Here is a 17,733-nt window from a genome sequence, read left to right on the forward strand (position 1 = left end):
TGTTCCCTCTCCCTGGGACACTCCTCCCCTAGACAGCTCCTTAGCTTACTTCCTCAATCTTCCCTCAATGCAATCTCTGAGAAGAGCTTTCCTTGAGTCTCCTATTTAAACCTGCTTCTGTCTACCCTGCACCTGAGGCCTCTTCATCCCCATCCCCTTTCTTTTTCAACATTTTACTCATCACCACCTAACATACTGTATATTTACCGTGGGTCTGGTTTGTCTGCCTTGCCTTACTAGAACACAAGCTCAATGGGGGAGGGGATGTTTCTTTTGTTCCCTGGGATGCCTGGCACACAGTAGGTGCTCAATACATATCTGTTGAATTAGGCTGAACGGAGAATGATCACAAGCATGATCCACGCCTTTGCTGCTTAGGAATGGCCTCTGCCTGACATCTCCCACATACTACATTTCTGACCTGGTGGAAGGGGCGATGAGATGACAATAGGGCAGTCAGGCCTGGGAAGAAGCCAACCCAAGGGGTGAAAGGGAGCTCACTCTTAAATCCAGTGCCATGAAAGGTGCCCGAGTGACTCCTTTCCCATGCCACATGCTGTGGAGACACAGCACCACCAACCTTGACGCGACCGTCCAGGGCAGCACATTAGGGGGTTCCAGAGCTCTCACACTCAAGGTGTGGTCCTGGGTGAAGGGGACTCCTTAGGCCAGAAAGTTAGGGGAAGGAAGAGGCAGCCTGTGTTTTTGACTTCTCTCAAAGCGCTAATCAACAAAACTCAGCGGGGCACTCCAGGAGGTCCTTACTTTCCCAAGTTAAGCTCCACCTGTTCACACGAGGGCTCTTTTCTGACACCGACCCTTTGTACCTCAGGTATGTAACCTCACTAGAGCCACCCAAAGAAAACCACAAGGGTTCAGTTCTCCAGGAGTCCTCAGACAGTGATGGGCGGACCTCGTGACTGGCAGGGGGGAGATATCCTGAGCATCTGGGCGTTTGCTGAGTCTAGAGAGTGAAGGATGGTGAAGAAACAAGCACAACGAGGTCATACAAGGCCAAACAGCAAAAGCACTCAAAGGATGGGAGATGGAATCCTCTTCCCCTGGAAAGAGGCTGTGCCACAGAATGCCAGTCTGCCAATCTCCAAACTCATCCCCATTCTAATCCCTCATAAAATTCCTGGCCATGTGGATTAGACTGGTTGGGGGGTGGTGTGGAAAAGAGGGTGACAGATAACAATGAGAAAGCCATCAGTACCTGACTTCATAAACTTCTAAGGCCTTGCAGGGTGCCTTTCAGCTCTGAAATTCTATGAAGGAACTGACATCACTGCAAGACTGTTTCCCAAAAGCAAGTAAGACCCCACTGAGAGACGGTACTATAATTTCTTGAGTTTGCATCAGTCTGTTTTCTGTAGTTAGAAAAAAAGGTGACTGGTTTGGGTTACAAAGGCAGTGTTCCACTATAAAAACCTGCTGGTTGCCATGACAATTCACATCTCTGTTCCTCCCTTTTCTGCAGCATCCTTCTTCCATCTGAGTCAAATTACCTATCTGTGATGCCCATGATTTAGTATTTCCTTTGTATGAGGATATAAAAATATATACACACACACACACATATATACACATGCAAAATACATATCAAAGGGCTAATAAGAACCAAAACAGCAAAAATTGGGACCATCTGTCTTCCTCTCCCAAAAATGGTCTGCAAACAACTATCAGGAGGGGTGAGCACGAAGGGAGATGGACCAGGAAGGCTGACACCTACTCCTTCTGGTCTAGAGCCTCTCAGGGTGGGCTGTGGGTCAGTTCTTTCCGGAAGGGTCCATGTGAGGCCAGGGCTCCCTGGAGCACTGTCATTATCTGTCTGCAGGTCTGTCCCCCTAGCCTGAGCTCGAGGCCGGTGCCCACATCTGCCTGATCTCAGCACCCAGCACAGTGCCGGGCCCACGATGAAGCACTTGGAACAATGAAGGCAGCCCTGGGGAAGGCAGCCTCTCCTTACGTTTTCTACCGAGATCTCGAGTTTGGGCCTAGTCTGCTTCAAACCGGCCGTGCCTGAGAAGAAAGCCAGGAGAGAATTCCAGATCCACACTCCAGGGTGTGCAGCTGGCGGTCCCTAACACCCAGCGCTGCTATTGGTCACAAGTCTTGACCAGTGACCCTTCCCCAGACCCAGGGCAAAATGAAGAGTAAATCGGAAAGCTACAGCACGAATGTGATTTACCTTCTCCTTCTCAGGACAAAAGCTGCTTATTATTTAGCTACATTTAATGGCAAAACACGTTTGTTTTAGAAAAGCTAGGAAAATACCAAAAAGCCAGAGGAAGAAAAACAAAGCACTCATCATTCTACTACCCAGAGGTAACCGGTGTCTACATCTGGGTTTCTGTGTCTCTGTCCTCTCAGATATTGAGGCAGTTCCGCCTAATGGTTAGGGGCACAAGGCTCTGGAATGCAGACCAATCCGGCTTCAAGTTCTAGCCTTTTCAGCTCTTAGTATGATCTTGCACAAATCATTTTCCCTGTTGGAGCCTCAGTTCTTTGCCCACAAAATGAGGGTATCTGTACCTACGTTTTGGTAGTGCTGTAAGAACTGTGCTAACCCACGTGAAGGCTTTGTCGAATTGCTGGTGGAACAACTCCCTCATGCCAGCTTTCCTAATATTCTATTTACATGTGCCACTTTATAAAGAAAAATGGCCTCTTGGGGCTGGCCCCGTGGCCGAGTGGTTAAGTTCGTGCGCTCTGCTGCAGGCGGCCCAGTGTTTCGTTGGTTCGAATCCTGGGCACGGACATGGCACTGCTCATCAGACCACGCTGAGGCAGCGTCCCACATGCCACAACTAGAAGGACCCACAACGGAGAATACACAACTATGTACCGGGGGGCTTTGGGGAGCAAAAGGAAAAAATAAAATCTTTAAAAAGAAAAAATGGCCTCTTCTCTGCATATATTCTGTAAACTTCCAATCAACATAAAAGTGTGACCTCTCGGCGTATTAAGAAATATACCTCTACAAACTGATGCTGTTAATTCTGAAACACGAGCTTACATGAGACCGGCGGATCTGCATCTTCTTTAAAGGTCATCTGCCACCACTGAGAACTATTCCAAAGAAAGCTACGGAGCTTCCCCCCTAGAAATAGGTACGAATATACAAAATCCACTGGGTTAAGACATAGAACACTGGCCCTAATTTGATGTTTACACACAATAATAGGTAGTGCTTAACATTTTATATTCTGAAGTAACATTTAAAAAGGAACAGGATTACAAATTAACATCCTTCCTAACTGTGGAAATAGACGCGCTGAACTTTTCGCAATACTCTGGGTCGTGACATGAGGAAAACTGAGGGAAATTCAGTCACATGAGGGGCATGGGATTTAAGTCATTTCTCATCTCTGTTCATACATACACACTTCAGTACTCCTAAAAATATGCTGATACTACTTATCAACCAAAACGAATGAACTATTGATACATGTCACAACATGGAGGACTCTCAAAAGCATTATGCTAAGTGAAAGAAGCCACACTCAGAAAGGCTACACACTGTCTGATTCCATTTACACTGCATCCTGGAAAAGGCAAAATCCTAAGGACAGAAATCAGATCGATGGCTGCCAGGGCTGAGGACAGCGGAGAGAGAGGATGACTATAAAGGGGCAAGAGGGAATTTTTGGGGTGATGGAAATATTCTGTCTTAATTGGATGATAGTTACAAGTTCATAATCATAGAAGTGTACCCTTAAAAAGGGGAGTTTTACTGTATGTAAATTATATCTCAATAAATAAAATATTAACACATCAGCTTTCACAGACATTAACAAGAGCAGAGATGCAAAATCCTTGACAGGGTCCAAAAAACTGCCCGCTAGCCAATTCAAAATAACTTTATATTTCCTTTCAGGCAAAATTAAAAAGCACACAAACTTTAAACAAACGCTATTCAACACCCATGCAAATCTAGCATTATTATGAAAATTTCCTATGGCAGATATTAAAATGTGGCCTTAAAAACAATCACTCTTGTAAGTACAACTACTTGACAAAGCTACTTAATAAAGTTGAAGATATTCTTTCTCCTCTGCCCCAGTAACGTCACTAGTAGGTATCTTCCCTAGAGACACTCTCCCACAAGTAAACAGACCTTCTCAGAACCAACCTACCCGTCCGGCATTAGGAGAACAGCTATAAACACACTCTGCTTAATTCGTACACTGAAATAATGCACAGCAGTAAAAAATGAGACAGGACCCACAACTAAAATATACAAATACGTACTGGGGGTGTTTGGGGAGAAAAAGCAGAAAAAAAAAAAGAAGATTGGCAACAGTTCCTAGCTCAGGTGCCAATCTTTAAAAAAAAAAAAAGAGACGGAAGTAGGATACATTTTAAAAACAGTATGTTGAAAAAATAGCAAGTTAGAAAACAGATGCCATTTATATAAATATTTAATACAAGAAACAAAATTGTATATTGCTTATGGATTCACTCAACATATAAAAACAATCAAAGCTGGGCTGGCCCAGTGGCACAGCGGTTAAGTGCGCACATTCTGCTTTGGCGGCCCAGGGTTTGCCGGTTCGGATCCCGGGTGCGGATATGGCACCGCTTGGCAAGCCATGCTGTGGTAGGTGTCCCACATATAAAGTACAGGAAGATGGGCACGGATGTTAGCTCAGGGCCAGTCTTCCTCAGCAAAAAGAGGAGGATTGGCGGCAGATGTTAGCTCAGGGCTAATCTTCCTCAAAAAACAAAACAAAACAATCAAAGGGATGAAACACCACAGTGCAGGTTATGCAGACCTCTGAGGAAGTACAAAGAGAGAAGATATCTAGATGGCTCTACCTGGGACCATTTATTTCTTAAAAATAAGTGACAGAAATATGATGTGGACATGGCAAAATGTTAACATCTGTTAAATCTAGCAGGTAAGTATACAAGTATCATATTTTTTAATGTTTTTTTCCATGTTTGAAGCATTTAGTAATTAAAAATAAATTTGTCTACTAACTATTTAACCAGAACTATTTGGTTAATGATTTGATATGGGTTTTCCTCATGCTCAGAACATTCTTCCCTTTGTGAGTCTGGTTTACTTTTTAAATATGGGGTAAGTTGCTGTTTCTGATGGGCCATTTCATTACCTTATAATTTCGGAATTTGATGTCACTGCATTTACTTCCACAGGACATTAACTTCAACCTTAAATTAAATTCAACAACCACAGCAAGCATAAACATAAGAAAATTAAAACCCACTGAGAGTTTAATAAGCGAGCTGCCCTGGAAAAACATCCAGGCTCATTTTAGGCTATCGTGTAAATAAACTAAGGAACAATTATTTTAAAGAATTATTTACTAACAAAGTAACTGTAATTTCAGAAATGTCTAAAGTATCAAAAAACATAAAATAATCTTTGTATACAGACTTAGCGTCTCCTTGTCTTTCAACAGTATATGTATTATTCTTACTTACCAATCTGTTACCATTAAAATTACCCCAAATGTGTAACAAACTGTATCAAAAACATCAGCTGGCATCAACATTTAAAGAAAGCCTCATAAATACAAGACTATTTCCCCGAAGAAATAAAAGCTCCCCCCAAAATTCTGTTGGAATGGTGCTCAGTTTGCAAAACTGAGCTTAAATGGCAACAAAGCTCAGGAGCCCTCACTTTAAGTCTTTCTTTAAAAATGAGAGCTTCATTTGAGCACCCACTATTTCAAAAACTTTCTTGCTATTAGGTCATTTTAAATGGCCAGAGTGCCAGTCAAATTTCTCAACAGAATTTAAAATGCTCCCACCCACTCAAACTGTAGACCATTTCTGGGTGCTAGACACAGACAATGACTTGGTATAAATATGAGCCGCACAAGCTCCCCAGGGGGTAACAGGACATAACTGAGGTACTGGAACGAAAGAAGACTCTCACTTTAATTTGGTGCCCACATACCACACAGATGCCAATTCAGGGAGTACCACTAAATTGCTCAGCACATGAGGTAAACTTTGGCTGGCTTTATACAACACATATTACTTGAGAATTGGCTTAAGTCAGGGGGTTTTTACAAGCACAGCGCCTTTCCCAAATGAAAGTGCCTGTGATAGGCATATTTATTCCCCCATTAATATACTAAAGTGTTAGTTTCTGGGCACAGCTGACAGTTTTAACCTCCCTCTGTGTCGGATGCAGAGATCACAAGGCAGGTGGACCTCTCGATAATTAACAGAGGTGCACGTAACAACCCCTGAACATCTATTTATTTAGCAAGCCATAGGGGTAACTACCTACAAATAAGGGTAATTAAGCCAAATAAACAGCTTATTACCTACAAATCTGAAATCTTGCATTGAAACATTGTATTCATTATCCTAACATGAATGACAAATCAACTTAAACTTCCCAGGACCAAGGCCAGCACAGGGTGCTAAATATGTGTACCAAGTGAGAGGAACTTGAGCTGGACGTGGTCTGCTACCCTGCAGAACACAAAGTTAGGCTGGTTTCCTGCTCTTCCATCTCCCCAGCTAGGACGGTGGACCACAAGTGATTAACATGGCAATGCACAGTAATGGTGGTTTGGGAAGCAACAATACACATTGTTTATACTGGAACAGCTTTTGCCAACATGTGGAAGGGAAGGACTCTATAAAGCAGAAATTGTTGAGAGATAACATCTAGTTCAAAAGAGAATTGAAAGTGGGATGCCTACCACAGCATGGCTTGCCAAGCGGTGCCATGTCAGCACCTGGGATCCGAACTGGTGAACCCCGGGCTGCCAAAGCAGAATGTGTGCACTTAACCGCTGAGCCACTGGGCCGGCCCAAAAGCAAATTTTAAAGACACAAAACTTTGCCATCTCCTCCCCGCCATCTTTTCGTCTTTCCTTACTGTAAATGACACTGGGATCATGCCTATTTGAAAGTTTCTAAAATGCATGAGTCAGAGTTCTCAAAATGCTCGTCTCAAATCCTGGTTTGAGGAGCAGGGAGAGGAAGATAATCCTGAATAAACGCATGAAAATAACAACCTTTGAGTTCAATAGTTTTAAAACCCAGAAAAAAGCGGAAATTTACAAAAATAAAACTATACATATGGACAGCAGTGTATTTTTAAAAAGAGGTAACTATGCAGAAAATGGTGCAGGAATAACTGTGTAGACATTCCAAAGGGAATCAAATTCTAACTGGATCAAAGACTAAAATACATAAAAATAAAAATCATAAAATGTATCAGAAGAACATGGAGTTTTGGTTTTTTAAAGAATCTCAATCTATGAAAGGCCATTCTAAACATGACACAAACCTGTAAGCCCTAAAATTTTTAAAATTTCTTCATGGTAAAGTCTGGTTAATACTTATTTAGTGTTTGCTATATGCTAGCTCTATGCTCAGCACACACAAAACATCATTAAGTCAGGGCAGTGGGCAGAATTCTAAGGTGGCCCCCAAGATTCCGACCTGCGGAGCACACACCCTCTATGATACTTCCTGTATGTGAGCAAATGAATACCATAGGATTTCACTCCCATGATTAGGTTACTTTATATGGCAAAGGTGAAAGAATTTTGCAGTTGTAATTAAGGTTCCTAATCAGTTGACTTTAGTTAATCAAAAGGTGAACTACCTGGGTGGGCCCGGACTAAATCAGGTGAGCCCTTCAAAAGAGGGTCTAGAGGTAAGAGACAAAAGCAACAGAGATGCAGTAAACAACCAGAGAGCTTGGAAAAGAATTCCAAGCCTCAGATAAGACTGAAGTCCTGGCTGGCACCTTGATTTCAGGCTGATGAAACTCTGAGCAGAGGACACAGGTAAGCTGTCCCTGGACTCCTGGCCCACGGAAACTGCGAGCTGATAAATAGGTCTTGTTTTAAGTTGCTAAATTCACAGTAACTTGTTATACAATAGTAGAAAACTAATACAGTCAGGAACGACAAACTGGAAAAAATGTATGTGCAACACAACTTATTTAATAAGTAAGAAACTTCTATAAATGAACTTAGATTAATAACCCAACAGATAACTGGCCAGAAAACAAAAACAGTTCATAACGAAGACAAATGGTTTTTAAGTCTGTGAAAATATGATCAACCTATTGCACTATAGTTACATAAGATATGACCACTGGGAAAATCTGGGTGAGGGATACACAGGACATCTTTGTACTAGTTTTTACAACTTCCTGTAGGTCTGTAATTGTTTCAAAATGAAAATTTAAAAAAATACGATCAGGGGCCAGCCCGGTGGTACATCGGTTAAGTTCACACGTTCCGCTTCAGCGGCCCGGGGTTCACCGGTTCGGATCCCAGGTGCGGACATGGCACTGCTTGGCAAGCCATACTGTGGTAGGCATCCCACATAGAAAGTAGAGGAAGATGGGCACGGATGTTAGCTCAGGGCCAGTCTTCCTCAGCAAAAAGAGGAGGATTGGTGGCAGATGTTAGCTCAGGGCTAATCTTCCTCAAAAAACAAAAATATGATCAACCTCATTTGTATCAGGAAAAATATAAATTAAAATAAGCTAAGAGTTTTCACTTGTCAGATTGGCAAGGATCAAACACTTTACTGGGGCTGGCCCTGTGGCGTAGTGGTTAAGTTCCCATGGTCTGCTTCGGCGGCCCAGGGTTTACAGGTTCGGTTTACACACTGCTCATCAAGCCACGCTGTGGCAGCATCCCACAAAACAGAGGACGACTTGGCACAGATGTTAGCTCAGCGACAATCTTCCTCAAGCAAAAAGAGGAAGTCTGGCAACAGACGGTAGCTCAGGGCCGATGTTCCGCACCAAAAATAAATAAATAAATGTTACCATATGCTGTGTCAGAGAGGTGTGAGCTGAGACACGTTCATACACTGATGGTTATAGAAGGTGGTATCACTTGTGTTCACTGCCACACGCCCCCCCCCACCAGCTCCTAGCATATGACACAGAATAGGTTCAGTGTCCAATTTTGCAATATCATAATTTAAAATGAACATGCCCTTGGCTGAGCAATTCTACTTCAATAATTTAGCCCACTAACATATTCTTCACATGTGCAAAAACAAACATGTTCAAGGGCAGTCACTTAAGAGCCCTATTAACTAAAGACTGAAAGCAATACATGTGTCCTTTAACAAGGAAATGGTTAAATAAATTATGCAATACCCATACACAATGGAATCCTGCACAGCAATTAAAACAAGGCAGGTTAATCTACGTGGACACTGATCAAGAGTGGACTATGTTTGCCAGCTTCTCAAGTCCCAGAGTGCAATTTCACAACATACCCACACTCGCTCATTCGATCAGTATTTACAAAGCCCCAACTATGTACCAGGCTCCACGCCCAGATAAAAGAACACAACCACCCCTGTGCAAGAGGATGGAGCAGGTGCCCGCAGGTACAGAGGGGAGGTGTGGGAGTCCACAAAAAAAGGAGGCCACAGCTCAAGGGCTGAGCGTGGGTGAATGACAAAGGTCAGATGGGTGACTCTGGGTGCCGGGCTAAGAAATTGGGATTCTGTCCTGTTGAAGGATTTAAAGCAAGATATGGTCAAGATACTAGACAAAGCATACATTTACTGTAAAAATAAAGGAGTGGTCCAGTTGGAGAAGCCTTCATAATCTGCAGACCCTCTCTGATTTCACTAGAGGTGTCTTACAGTGTCTCAACTGGAGCCCTTGCAGCAAGCTGAGTCACCTGGGCACACCCCTCCACCTCACGCCTGAAGATGTGCCAACACCTCTAAAAACACGAGCACAGCATCAAGTCCTCTTGAACCACGCCATCTTACAGGGTAGATTCAAAGGAGAGACTTACAGACATTTTCCTCATCTGGAGAAACAGTTACAAGTGGCCCTCTCGAGCATCTGGACATCCCTCACTCAGTCACGTTCCTTCACCAGCTCTACATCCAGCATTTAAGGATTGAGTCAACTACTAAACTGCATTTCTTCCATCTTCCTCCACTTCTCTGTGCTTTTAATGGTGGGAGCTTTCAAGTGCTCTGCTGATGCCGATACCCAGCCTGAACAGCTCTGACTGAATGGGCCTCAGATTTTCAGATAAATTAAAACCTCCGCCAACTACGATTCAGTCTCAAATAGAGGCCACCTGTTCCAATTAGTGAGATTAAAATAGTACACCACTGACTCTCTACAGTCGAGTTCCAGGCCTTCTGGATTACGACAATATCTTTACGAAGACCCAAAAAAGGGATTTTTGGCCCCAACACAAAGTTGCACACAGTGGAGTAAATACACTGAGGTGCTGAAGCACTGCTTTCACTATGGCTATACTTTATTTTTGGACAAGTGCTTATAGCAAAATTTCTGTGAAAGGCTGCAGCTCAAGGCACCATTTAATGTCCTTACATTACAACAAGCCTACATACACATCTTAATTAGAACCAACTTTACTTCAGAAAAACACAGAGCTTAAATTTCTTCTCCACCCACTTTCTCTCCTTGCCTGAAATTCCCAAAGAATCCGTATCTTCTGGATGTTCCACTCTTTAGCCTAAGGCCTTCCATTGCCTCGGTTTCTCTCAGGTCTTCAGAAGACTAGACACACAGCCTGGAACAGCCACAACTCTCCTTTTCCCAACCTCTTCCAAGTATTCCTTCTCAGGGGCCGGCCCGGTGGCGCAGTGGTTAAGTTCACACGTTCCGCTTCGGTGGCCCGGGGTTCACCGGTTCGGATCCCGGGTGCAGACATGGCACCACTTGGCAAACCATGCTGTGGTAGGCGTCCCACATAGAAAGCAGAGGAAGATGGGCATGGATGTTAGCTCAGGGCCAGTCTTCCTCAGCAAAAAGAGGAGGATTGGTGGCAGATGTTAGCTCAGGTCTAATCTTCCTCAAAAGAAAAAAGCAAACACACAAGTATTCCTACCCAGACAAGGCTGCCCTCAACTCACCAAAGTGGGCTTTTGTTCATCCCAAAACATTCAATGACCCAAATTTTCACAATCCATGAAACAAAAAATTTCTAAGCATCTTCTAGGCCACAGGTCTAAAAAAGTATTTCATAAAGAAAAGAGAAGAGACGACAGATTAAGACCAGTGTTTTCCTAAATGGTTCTGGATTAGTTAAGGTAGTATAAAATAAAAGCATTAAATAATACAGATCTCAGTGAGCGAGTTATTCCGTCGAAAACAATCCTTCATCCAGTCAAGTTGGTCCGGCCCAGGAGAAAGTCTCTGTCTGGTGCTAAGAGCTCTCGAACAAAGCTCCAGCATTTGCTAAGCTTCTTTTTAATCTGGTGCTATAGGCCTCAAAGGCCCAGAAAATATTTAGTTAGAACAGTAATATTGATACTGGAAAAATAAATTTAAGTTTTAAGGAGTGAATTGGGTTGGAAATATTAAGTAAATAATAGTACAGGCGGTGTGAAGCTGTGTGTGGGAGGTGTGGGCATGACTGAAGATTGGGAACCTCTGCGGTAGACAGCGCATGACTCAACGTCAGAACAACAAATGCCCTAACGGCTTTGCTAACGCAGCTCTCATGGCTGTTCACACAGCTGCTAAGGGGAGGAGCTGACATTCAGGTTTGACTCCAGTGTCCATGCCACTAACCCTTCACCAGTCCTCAGATCCAGAAGTAATCTAAGTGGGGATAAAGAGGAAAAGGTGGCTGGGAAAACGGAAGAAGCAAACTATTGGACATGGTGGGCAAGGGGGATGACTGAGGGAGCTTCCCAGGCACCTGGTTTGGGGATCGGCTGGCTATAGGGGAAAAGTATTAACCAGGAACCGGAGGGGGGATTTGAGAGAATGAATTAAGTCTGACATAAAGACTTTGAGGTGCCTGTGGAACAGCTAGGTAGAAATGTCTCGTACCACACGGTAAAGCCAGGCCTTATTCCGGGTTGGGCTCTCGAGTCAGCGTGAAGGCAGAAATGACACAGACTTTCCCTCAGGAGGCCCTGCACTGGGGACCGGACTTGCCATCTCTCAACAGGCCAATGGATCCTATCTCTGTCTTCCCCCCAGTGCTGGAGCAGGTAAGTGCTTCTTTGGCTAAGAATGAGATGACGTTTTTGGTTTGTGTTTAGGGGCTGTGTTGTATGAAAACTATATATCCTAAAGACACCTGGTGCTGGAAGATGCTCTCGGGGAGAGACTCAGGAACAGACAGCTTCAGAGGCAAGAGAAGACTCAGGGTGAATTCCAGGTGAACACATACGTGACATACTCCATGATGTACGCATCTGGCATACTGCTTTCTCCCAATAGCCTATCCCAAGAAGTGGACAGTCAAGACAAAGAGGAACTCATTTCTCAAAACTTTATTTTGAAAAAAACGACAATAAAAGGGACCTCAGAAAGGATCATTTTAAAGAAATGGTAGCGGATCCACTGCAGCTAAGTACCTAATATATGAATTGTCACCCTTCTTTGCCTCAGCCCCGCCAAAAATCTAGAAATAAATTCAGAAGGATATTGGCCTAACACTAAATCATCCAAATTCACTTTTTTCACCTAGAAAACTCACAAAACTGTAAATCTGTCCAATTAGTTCTCTACTGAAAATAATTTTAAATTCTCATTCTACCTAGTTTAATTTCAAGGTGTTTAGCTCATATAACTTAGCAATTAACTTGGTATTTAAAAATATTTAAAGCAGTTTTAAGGAATTCTCTTTTAAGACAGAAGCTGATACACTGATACAATGGCTAGTCCCAATCAGTCTGTACTAGTTACATAATGCCACTGGTTACAATCTGGCTGGATGTCACTTTTCTACTTCTGCAAATGGAATGATCTAGAGTTAATGTCTAAATTCCCTTCCAGTCCTAACATGGTAAATCCTTTGAGTCTAATTTTCCAACCCTCTGTGCTAAGTATGAGAAGCACACGCCTCAGTCCAGTGAGGCCAGCATCCTACAGGGAGATCTGGTGAGGCCAGATTGCGACTTAACTGTCACCAGGAAGAACCACCCCATTATGTCCTTCAACATAGCATCCTCTGGAGACCCAATGTCAGGCTAGAAGATGGCTCTTTACTGATTTCTTAAATCACGATCTTATTTAACAGCCTTTAAACCTTCTCCACACTACTGGCAAAATTCTTAGATCCTAGGCATTAGGAAAAGTTCATAAGGGGCCGGCTGAGGCAGTGTCCCACATAGCACAACCGGGAGGACCCACAACTAGAATATACAACTATGGACTGGGGGGCTTTGGGGAGAAGAAGAAGAAAAAAAGAACATTAGCAACAGATGTTAGCTCAGGTGCCAATCTTTAAAAAAAAAGTTCATAAATAATCACTAAATCATTCATTCATCAACTGTTTACTGGGTACATATGACTATATGCAAAGGACTGACATAGTGCTGTGTCATAAGAACGTCAGACACACAGTTTAGCTGGGTGCCCTGCAGAAGCTAAGCACATGCACCTCCAAGCATTCAACAGGTTTATTAAGACGGAGCTCCTCTCCATTATCTATCTCAGAGGCAGAAGATAGAGAAGTGGTTAAAATGCAAGCTCTGGAATTAGATCTAGCTACATCAAGTCCTAGCTCCACCATTTCCTAATAGCCACAGGACCCGGGACAAACTACTTAATCTGCCCGGGGCCTCAACTCCCTCAGCTGTAAAATGGAACTATAAATAGGATATAGTGGGGATTAAGGAGACAGTGCATTTGAGGTGGAGACAGTGCATTTGAAATGCTTAACGCAACGTGCCTGGTGTATAGTAAGGAATCAGTCTATGTTAGCTATCATCATCGTTACTGCTCCAGCAATCTTCTTTTCATCTATGTTTTTTCCGCCTCCTCACGGAGGAATAATGTATATTCTATGTTTTAGTCAAATATACTATGTTTTCCTCTAAGTAGCATCCTTCCCCTCTAAGACAACGGCAATGGTTGGATTACGCTCAGATCATATATCCTGATGTTCCTTTTCTAAGGAATGTAAAGTCCACACTCTGATTCACAGTACAGCGATTCACAGTTGTCTTCCTTCCTTCTCACCACTCCCCACTGAAACCAGAAAAACACAATTCAGAAACAGCAGGGCTAAAAGCTGCAGCCTCTCCTGAGTCAAGACACGGCAGTTTCCATCCAGAAGGACTAGGCTGATTTCTGACCTTCACAGCAGCCCTGGAAATTCAGGCCGTGGGTCAGAAGCCAGCACATCCCGCCACCCAACTTGGCAGCAGCCGTCTCAGTGTTCCACAACGGATGTGACGAGCGGGCGCGCTGCTGGCGGCTGGCAATTTTCTCTCCTCTAAGGGGAGAACCTTGAGCCTGCAGCAAAGCAGAGCTCACAAAACACACACCACATCAATCTATCCGCCCTAAATTTAAGAAAAATGTGACTCAAGACACTCGTCATTATGCACAGCCCCTTTAATTAACTCGTTAGACTAGGACAAATCACTGATTAAAATTGTACTCACAAACTACTCAGTTTACCACTCCACCAGGTCAGGGTCACCTGCGAAAGATGTCTGTTTCACCCACTCTAGTTCCTGCCCAGGAAATAAGCATGCAATCATCAACTTATGACATCGCTGCCCAACCATTCCCGCTGAGAGCACGGCTATGACATACTCCTCTCCTTGACTTGGCCATTACTCATCATGCCATTCTGGATCTATTTCCGAATCACAGGACACAAAGATGTACTCCAAGTGGCACTCATGCCCAACACAGGTTTTACTTCAGACGTTTGGGAGTTTTTACTTACTATCATCATTTCCTCCCGTAAAAGAGAAGGGTATTTCCTGAGGCCACACGTACAAATAAGATATAATCATCAGATAGTAAGCTTCTGTTTCGCTCACTATTACATATTCAGATGCCTCGAATAGCAGCTAGCACACAGTAGGTGCTCCACAAGTGTTTGTTGAATGAATGAAGCCTCTTGCTTTCAAAATGCCAGTGTCTATAGTTTACAAACACGTAAACATATATAAACAATCAGTGTGATTAGGAACACATGATGGAGGGAGGGACAAATGCTAAAAATGCCAGAAAAGTCTCTATTCACAAAATTAGCAGTCTTTCCATTTTCAAGCTTATGAACAGTTCTTATATAGTAAGAACAAAAATGGCTATCATCTACTGAGTTCTTACTGTGTACCTTTTTATACACATTACTGTATTTATTCCTCACAACACCCCTACGGGGTGGAAAAGGAAACCGAGACTTGGGATGATTATAGGGTCCAACGTTGCACCACTAGCGCAAGCCCAGTATGGTGGGGAGGGGCTAGCCTAATGAAAGTGATTCTGCAGGCAGAACACTCTGGTCCCTGCAGGCAGGATGGAACAGAGGTTGATGGAATTATAGAGCAATGAGGAAGCCAATGCACCAGTTATCTCTTCCTGGTCCTAAGTGGCTAAACTAAGATGGGAGAAGACTGGGGGATAGGGAGGAAGGAGCTGACTCCAGAGAAATGTCAAAGAAAGACCCAATGGAATGAGTGATAGCTCAGAGATTGAGGGAAGGTGGGCACTCACGATGACTAGTTCTGATTAGTAGTGGTACCAACAGAACAAGAAAAAAATTACTCACCTTACACACAGATAAAAATAGCTAAGACTTGAGTGCACACAACATTTTTTTTTTTGAGGAAGATTAGCCCTGAGCTAACATCTGCTGCCAATCTTCCTCTTTTTGCTAAGACTGGCCCTGAGCGAACATCCATGCCCATCTTCTTCCACTTTATATGTGGGACACCTGCCACAGCATGGCTTGCCAAGTGGTGTGTAGGTCCACACCTGGGATCCAAACTGGGCCGCTGAAGCAGAACGTGTGAACTTAACCGCTGCGCCACCGGGCCAGCCCCACAACCATTTTTTTTAAACAAACGTTCTCGTATAGAAGACTCATAATCACTCTCAGAAGTAAGGGCTGGGGCCCACCCGGTGGCATAGTGCTTAAGTTTGTGCACTCTGCTTTGGCAGTCTAGGGTTCAAGGGTTCAGATCCCGAGGGTGGACCTACACACTACTCGTGGAAGCCACGCTGGGGCAGCGTCACACATACAAAACAGGGGAAGATTGGCACAGATGTTAGCTCAGGGCTAATCCTCCTCAAGCAGAAAGAGAAAGACTGACAACAGATGTTAGCTCAGGGCCAATCTTCCTCACCAAAAAATAAACAAATAAATAAAAAATAAAAACAAAAAAAAAGAAGTAAGGGGTATTATCGCCTCTTTTACAGACAGGGTAGTGGAGGCTGAGAAAGGTTAGACCCTGCCCCCGTGGTCACCCAGCTGGGAAGTGTGAAGAGCCAGACTACGATCCAGGTGGGTCCGATCCTGCAGCCCCAGCTGTTCACCACTAGAGCCAAGTGGCTGACGGTGGCATTTCAGAACATTCAAAATTACAGCTGACTAACAAAAGTTTGATTCACAAATAACTGATTAATAAAAACTAGTTACTGTTTTATAAAAAGCAGACTGCCTGTATTCTTAAAAAGAGGATAGGCTTTACCTATCTAGGGCATGAAAAAAAAAGTAGGATTCTAATTGCAAATGCTCCTTCTTTTAAGCAGAGGGCTATTACGTGCATGGAGTTAACCTGCACCATTTCTGTGTCTTACCCAGATGAAGTTTAAAAATGCGAATGATCCGGACTTGTCAGCCAAGAGACAATCACAGAATTCATTAGTTGTATTAAATTTTCCCAGGGGGGCGGGGGAATCTAGGTTAGTCCACCTGGCTGTAAAAATAGACTTCTGTAATGTTAAAATAGTACACTGCCTCATTATTACTCCAGTCTTAAAGGCTTAACCAAGCTCAGTAAGAGAGATGCGGATTTTCCCGTTATCTCAACAGGGTATCAGTTTTTTTCTTTTTTTTTTTTTTGAGGAAGATTAGCCCTGAGCTAACTGCTGCCAATCCTCTTTTTGCTGAGGAAGACTGGCCCTGAGCTAACATCCGTGCCCATCTTCCTCTACTTTCTATGTGGTACGCCTACCACAGCATGGCCTGCCAAGTGGTGCCATGTCCGTACCCGGAATCCGAACCAGCAAAACCCGGGCCACCAAAGCAGAACAAGCACACTTAACCACTGTGCCACCGGGCCAGCCCCAGGGTATCAATTTTGAACTCAAAAAAATGACCATTCGGTTACCAAGAAGTTGATCTCATAGAGTATTAGGCCATTCCTAGGAGAAAACTCTCTCTGAAAGGCTAATCAATTCTTCACGAGCACCTCCAGTTCTCACCATAGTGTTTTGGGGGAGCTAATTTACCAAATGAGTCCACAAAAAGGTTAAAGTCTTAGACTAGATGCTTTAACGCCAAGGAGAGGGTGACATCAAGAAATTAAACGCTAAGACACCTTGATGTTTTCCTTTTGCATCACATACTTTCTGAGTGTAAATAAAATATATCTTCACAGCTTCACAGTGAGCTCCACAAAACAGGAGCTAGAATCTTCTAGTGGGATAAACACTTTCCGCACAGGAAAACTGTTCCTGCTCCCCCTTCTTTACAGCAGGGCTTCTTGCAGCCTTAAAGACAGACTCAAAATTACATCAGCCCCACTCGAGGAAAGTCCTCAGGAGTTTACAAAATTTCCACTAATTCTCGCTATTTCTCACTGTCTCAAGAATAAACACCCTCCAAGCAGATGGTCAAGCAGTTTAAATGGGAATCTCAGCGTCACTACTGTAGAACTTACGATCACTGTCTGCTAAAGTTCTGGCCCTCTTGGGTCTGGCTTCTTCTCATCCTCACCAGATATCATTTGCCCAATAAGCTAATTTAGAACAATCAGCACACAGAACGTCTAACTCAGTTTGAA

At 43.5% G+C, this 17,733-nt stretch overlaps 1 protein-coding gene across 6 annotated transcripts in view; it reads right to left on the reverse strand.

Annotated features, from left to right (window-relative positions):
- Positions 1-17,733, reverse strand: part of TMCC3 (transmembrane and coiled-coil domain family 3) — a 244,292-nt gene that overhangs the window by 50,218 nt on the left and 176,341 nt on the right. The window lies entirely within an intron of this gene.

Source organism: Equus caballus, chromosome 28, assembly GCF_041296265.1.
Source record: "Equus caballus isolate H_3958 breed thoroughbred chromosome 28, TB-T2T, whole genome shotgun sequence".
NCBI lineage: Eukaryota > Metazoa > Chordata > Mammalia > Perissodactyla > Equidae > Equus > Equus caballus.